Source organism: Denticeps clupeoides, chromosome 5, assembly GCF_900700375.1.
Source record: "Denticeps clupeoides chromosome 5, fDenClu1.1, whole genome shotgun sequence".
NCBI lineage: Eukaryota > Metazoa > Chordata > Actinopteri > Clupeiformes > Denticipitidae > Denticeps > Denticeps clupeoides.
In genome coordinates, this window is record NC_041711.1 from 20,746,065 (window position 1) to 20,751,955 (window position 5,891).

The window sequence follows — 5,891 nt, forward strand, 5'->3', positions numbered from 1 at the left end:
CCCTGGGCACTCAGCTCGCCTTCTCTGCCAAGTGTACTCTGCCACTGAGTTGGATTTCTGCTGCTTGAGCACCTGTTTTGTATTTCGGGATCAGAACAGCCGACACTGGCTTGAAGTGCTCTTTCCCCAAAATCCTTCTTCTGCAAAATGACATGTGCACTTGGCTTTTCACAGTATGTGTGTTCTAAGGGAGAAAGGGTGTTTCGTGGTGTGTGTGCTATCTTTTTTTTCTTCTTCTGTACAATCTATGCAGTGACAAAGTAATTGTATTTATTCATTTAGCAGATAACAGATGAAGACTGGTGCACGAGGTAGGAATGGATAACACTCTCACATACAGCGTTTAGGACTGAAATGCTTCGTTACGTAGATCTGCACAGCGGCCATCACAAACAGGCACTCTCACACGCACAGTGCATGAGGGAAGCAGTTCATTAACCAGTTCTGTGGACTCACACACAACAGGTCGGCACACACAACACACAAAAGGATCTCTTCGCAGTGAACCTTAAACCCACACACACATGCTTATCAATACTCATTAAATCCCCTGTCCCACATTGGCCCCCATTAGGCCCAGGCGCAGGACACAAAGTTCATCTTTGAAATGCTAATGAAAGTGCTCATACCTTGGCCAAAACACACATCCAACACCCTGCAGGATCAAGGACAATGAGGCAGGGATAGCAGGTCTTTTCAGGAATTCAGGTTGAAACAGCTTGCCATAGGGTGTGTGTAAAACACATATGACAGATAATGCAGTTCGGGGCCGTTTGCATTTTGCTCTCATTAAATGTGATGCATGCATCATTTCATCGTGTTGCAGAGGTTTTAGTAGAAGCATGGGTAGATGCTTCTGATGCCTTGCTTCTTGTTAGAGTGCATGTGAGAGCAGATGACAATTGAAAACCGGCCTTATCGGACCTTTAAGTGTCGCAGCCCCGCGGCAGTCGCTGAGCAGAGCTCGCTCCCTCACTCATCAGCCGCTCATCCTGTCCTCTAATCTTCCAGATTAATTCACGGAGGTGCTCGAGCGCTTGATAAAATGAACCATCAGATATGCACAAGCAGTGCCGGCTTTGCCGTTCCCTCCCCATCCCTGTCTTGATTTTGTTTCCCCCTCACTGTGCGCATCCTTTTTGTGCTGCACTCTCGCTTGTGTTTTCATTTATTTATTTATTTATTTATTTAATATTATTCTGGGGTGGGGCAGGAGTGATGTTGTTTGTGCTGTGAGCCTGTCAGAACAGTCTCGCCACCCTCTGGGGGACATGCCACGGCCACGCACTGCCACCCTGAGACGCACTGCCATCATCAGGCAAATAAATGAAAAATAACATATCGCCACTCAGAACACATTTGTCCCTGTATCACAATTTTAGTCTCACAAACGTTCATAAAACATGAATCACTAGGAGTGCCAGTGGAGCCTCCCACGCTGGCTGCAACGCATTTACATTCATAGTAAAACATAAGAGGACGTGTTAAACTCAGCCATGGGATGAATAAAGATCCCATTTACAACCACTGCAATGGTAAAAGCGTTCCAAAAAATGGGCGCCTATGTGACTCTGACCACACGGTTTCCATGGTACGAGAGGAACACACTCATTTACACGAGAATGGTAAAACAAAGATGCTTTCATGAGGGTCATTAAACCATGGCTTCAGAGTTCAGTGCTCTAGGGTGATGAGATGGAATGATACAAAAGTTACAGATTAATGCAATTAAAAAGAAATTGGGTTTGGGGAGGCAAAGCAGTCTAAACACACTCTAGCAGGTCACCCTGAAACATGCGGCTATCTGTTTACACTCTTTAATTGAGACAAGTTATGAAGGGATCAATAATTTACCAGGAAGACATTAATTTTTAATGCCAGCAGCAAGGGCTCACTTGACTTAAAGTCAGAACTTCATGCTCTGTAAGACCTGCGTTTGAACCTGAGGCCGCTGCTCACAGTGTCTACAAGGAGGAAAGTGAGACTCTCATCTGCAGGTGAATCGTAGGACATTAAAATGCTAATTATGACATTTAGACATGTTTTTTTGCCAAATTCGTTGGGTTATGTAACTCAGGACAGGTGGCACAGCATTTTCGTTTAAACATTCTCACTCTCTTTTTTTTGTGCCATAATACTTCAAACATTTATTACCCCTCTGATTGCTTTTACTGCCCCTGAACTTCCTTCCCACTAAAGTGTAATCATTCAAACTGTATTAATTTCTTGAGCAGACTGTTGTAAAGAAATGGAATTACAGTACAGGGAGCAGTGTTTTTTTATTTAATGAGCAGTATTTGGGGTATACTCGGAAAATGTCAAAATTCCTCACTACTTCCTTACTACTTTGAATTTCCATAATCTCTCATTAAAACGTGCACTGCTTTAGTCTCTTTACCAAAAATAAAACTGAATGTTGCTTGTTTCAAAACCAGTTAGCGCTCAATCATCTTACTCAGGTGTCATGCAGCATCACATCTCCTAAGTTTCTCCTCCGTTCCAGTCACCATGGGTGTCAGAAGACACTGCAGTTGTGAGTGTAACTGGCATTGTGGAATATTTTTCAAGCAAAGCAGACAATGTTATTTATACTAATCAAGGTTTTTTTGCGACAAATTACAGAAAGTGGCATATGAACATCTGCTTATTTTGAACAAACCCTATTCATTGGATTGTTTTAAATATTCATGACTTCTCATCTGCCTTTTTTTTAATGAACTGCATTTCAATGTCATGTGTTTTGCTTTTTCACTACACCAAAAAATGCTGTCTATTTTATATTTAAGTTTATTTGTACTGTTTTCCAAAAAGCAGAAAAAGAATCTGCAAATCAGGTGTCACTCTGGATTTCTGACTGAGCCGCATCTGTGCCTAATTTACCTCAACATGAGGAATTCATCTGTCCAAATGAGCATATTCATTTAATGGATTAAAAAAGCTCATGTAAGATGTTCCTGTTCTGCATGGTTCAGGACCTTCCAATAGCGGTCTTAGGATGGAAAACTGGTGATCCTGTGACTGGGTCATGAATGACCAATATTTATTGATGCAGCTGGAGAGCAAAGGCTGGACCAAGGTGGTCAGTGTGCCCATTCAGACATGTTTTTGCTACAAAAAGTGTCTACAGTGGACATGTTACTATCAGAAGCGAACACTAGAGCAATGGACGACAAAGGGCTGGGCTAGAGTTATGTTGATTTTTGGGTGCATGTGAGTCATGTTGGATATGATGTTGGATATGCTGATTCCATGTCAGGGTTAGGGTATAGTTGTTTTTGGAGGCCTGTCTTAATTTTAGTCTAGACTTTTTGTATTAAGCGGTCATTTTAGCCTTTATTAGTCTTAGTAACTTGCAAACTCATTTTAGTCTACTCAAGTTTCAGTCGACTAAAGGTCGGAGCAATTATCTATGACTAACTTAGTCTAGTTATAGTCAATGAGAACTGATGGCATTTTAGTCTAATTTTAGTAATAAAATTGTATTTAACCCAGTCAATATAATACAAGTACCTAGTAGAATAGACAAAAACATTTTCTTTTAGTCAAACCCCTTTCATAATTACATCTATTCCAGAATTGATTAATAAAAATCCTGAAGTCGAATTAATGCTTGATTGTGGAGGTGACATCATCTGTGCGACCGGATGGGAGGTACAAGAAAACACAAACTGCGGAATAATAACATGAATAAATGAAAGGAAATAACGTCTTGTCTCACTTTCTTCAACCCAAATGAAGAGACATTGGGAAGTCTTCATCATATGCCCTGTAGCCTTTAGCATGCATACATTTATATTTACACTGTACTGAAGCATGCTGAGAGGCTGAATGCAACATCTAGTGTTTATATCTATGGTAAAATTTCACCAAATTCAAGCAGGATACTGATTTAGACCATGCAGACATGCACACCATTTCCGCATGCTCCTGTTTATTTTACTTTTTATTACATAATAATTGCAAATGTTAACAATTTACTCAATTACGAAAATATACATATAAAAATAGAGAAATAACATACAAACATGGAGAAATAACATAACTTTAATAACTAATTAAGAAAGCATCTTGTTTTTTAAATATGAAGTGTTAAGGAATTATTAGTTTACTCATTAATAGTTTACTAATACATTATATATAAAAATAAACATCTGCACTGGCATATGGAACCAAAAACTAAATAAGTCATGAAAGATGTAATTGGCATCTTTCAAAGGCACAGATGCCTCTTTTTTTACTGCACCAGAAAACAAAGTTTCACTGCTTGTATATGCACAATATAAATCACCTGTTTACATATATTATGTTTAATCACACATAATATATTCATATTACTTAATAATACTAAAAGTGTTAATATGACAGAAATGAAAAAGTAAATATTATGTGAAATGAGTTTAAATTTTACATTGAAAAGACATTGACAATGACCTCATTTGGACTAGAATCAGCCCTTATCCAGAACTCCTGGAGATGTAAATACTGGAGGTTCGGAATACGAACACAAAATTATCAACTTGTGTCACATTCTGCACATTCAGAGGACCAACAGTGGACGTGCAAAGACGACCTGATGATGTCGCTTGATCATCCCAATTTGTGCAGTGGGATAAAAATGAATAATTTCAGTTTCTTTCAGCTGTGTTAGACGTCCCCGTAACGTCCAAAGTTACCAAGTCTGGGTTTTACTACATATCGACATCCAAGTGAGGTCAAAGTTTGTACGTTGGACACAGTTTGTACGTTGTGTAAAAATCCACAATATATTCCTTTGACCCACTGTTGTAAAATTACTACATAACACAAGCTCAAAATCTCAGAATATAGAAGAAGAAAGAAGAAGAAAGTGAAGTGATTGTCACATGTGATACACAGCAGCACAGCACACGGTGCACACAGTGAAATTTGTCCTCTGCATTTAACCCGTCACCCTGAGTGAGCAGTGGGCAGCCATGACAGGTGCCCGGGGAGCAGTGTGTGGGGACGGTGCTTTGCTCAGTGGCACCTCAGTGGCACCTTGGCGGATCAGGATTCGAACCGGCAACCTTCTGATTACGGGGCCGCTTCCTTAACCGCTAGGCCACCACTGCCCCACAAAAATCAGGGGAGAGCGCGAACGCAGTCGCACACTACCAGAAATTATGCAGTCGAGATTCCCACATTTGGGGAATTCGCAGGGGTCAGCACAGCCGAAGTGCAATGGCTGAGCCTCGCTCTGGGTGAACCGCCTTCTTGATCACGGTATCTCTCCTGCCAGGTAAGTATAAGTATTATATAATATAAGACATCAATAACGATGTAGTCCAAGGCAGGTTTGCTAGTTATATGACTTCATGGCCAGATAACCAGTCCTATTTTTGGGTGGTAGTAGCCTAGTGGGTTACTACCTCGCCTATAAACCAGAAGACCCAGGTTCAAATCCCTCTTACTACCCTGTGTCCCTGAACAAGACACTTAACCCTTAGTTGCTCCAGGGGGACTGTCCCCCCCCTAATCAGAAGGTTGCCGAATCCCGATCCACCAAGGTTCCACTGAGGTGCCACTGAGCAAAGCACCGTCCCCACACACTGCTCCCCGGGCACCTGTCATGGCTGCCCACTGCTCACTCAGGGTGACGGGTTAAATGCAGAGGACAAATTTCACTGTGTGCTGTGTATCACAAGAGACAATCACTTCACTTTCACTTTACTTCACTACTGATTGTAAGTCGCTCTGGAAAAATGCTGTAAATGTAATGTAAATGTATCCATTGTGCCACCCAATAGCATTGCAGAACAGAGCAATGTATGTCCTTTTTTAATAAAGGAGGAGGGGGTGTAGACTTGTGATGATTAAGTCATATTATAATGGGGGATCTCCTGATGTTAATTCGAAGTAATGGGTCCTAAATG

The 5,891-nt window shown here is 41.0% G+C and overlaps 1 non-coding gene across 1 annotated transcript; it reads right to left on the reverse strand.

The window, feature by feature from the left end:
* Window positions 1-5,101: 5,101 nt before the first annotated feature.
* Window positions 5,102-5,265, reverse strand: LOC114791433 (U1 spliceosomal RNA). The gene has a single exon (XR_003750033.1). It is a non-coding gene; the product is annotated as a U1 spliceosomal RNA (small nuclear RNA).
* Between the last annotated feature and the right edge of the window lie 626 nt (window positions 5,266-5,891).